Genomic DNA, 973 nt, shown 5'->3' on the forward strand with positions numbered 1-973 from the left:
TGGAATGGTTCTTGGGTTCTTATCTGAGGTAACTGGTGTCGAGTCTGTGATAGGGTAATCTGGATTCATGCAGGAGTCAAGGAGAACAGGTTCGGAAGAACGCTGGAGCATCTGAGGGTAAGTACAGACAGGTTAGTAGCATTAGAGAGTCTGGTAAGTTCGGGTAAGTGAACTGTAGACCGGACGATGAGTGTCTGAGGCCCCGTCCACATGGAGACGCGTTTAGCTGTATACGCATACATTTTGTATCGTATAGGCGTTTCGTCCACATGGATCCGGTGTTTTGGGAGAGTGAAACCGATATTTTTTTAAACCGGGTCCCACAGAGTGGATAAATCTGAAAACGCCGCCCTTGCGTTTTCGTGCGGACAGCGAATCCCTATATTTCCTGAAACGATGACGTCATCAACCCACGTCTTGCCCCTAGTCAGACACCGCTACGTCACGTAACAGCAACAAAAACACGAGCAAACACTGAACAATTGTCTTTTTATTAACTAACATTAACACCGATTAATAAATGTATTGTTTCATGTTCGATTGTATACCGTGCGCAAGGTTTATGTGCATAGTCCAAGTCTTCTTCTCCATTTTTAGTGTATCTCTGTGGCAGAATTACAGCGCCACATACTGGTCTGGCATGTATACTACATCGTTTTGTGGTTTCGTGTGGACGCAGATATTTCTTGAGACGAGGGGAAAAAAAGACAGACCCGACTGGACCCGATCGGCACATATTCCAGAGCAAATTGATATTAAGAAGTCGATAAACAAGTTGCGAAAATTAAACTTTTTGTTTTACCTAATGTAAGAAGCCTTCTCCCTTGTACCGGACTGTGATGCACACAATCCTCCTTGCCAAGAAAGTTCCCTCCGTGTTATTCCTCTCTTGCCAATTGAAATGCGTAATCCACTCATTATTCCAGTTTCAAAAGTCCACTTGCTGTCACGGTGACGGATGACAAATGCGACT

This window comes from Sinocyclocheilus anshuiensis, unplaced genomic scaffold, assembly GCF_001515605.1.
Source record: "Sinocyclocheilus anshuiensis isolate Anshui unplaced genomic scaffold, SAMN03320099.WGS_v1.1 scaffold637, whole genome shotgun sequence".
In the NCBI taxonomy this organism is placed as follows: domain Eukaryota; kingdom Metazoa; phylum Chordata; class Actinopteri; order Cypriniformes; family Cyprinidae; genus Sinocyclocheilus; species Sinocyclocheilus anshuiensis.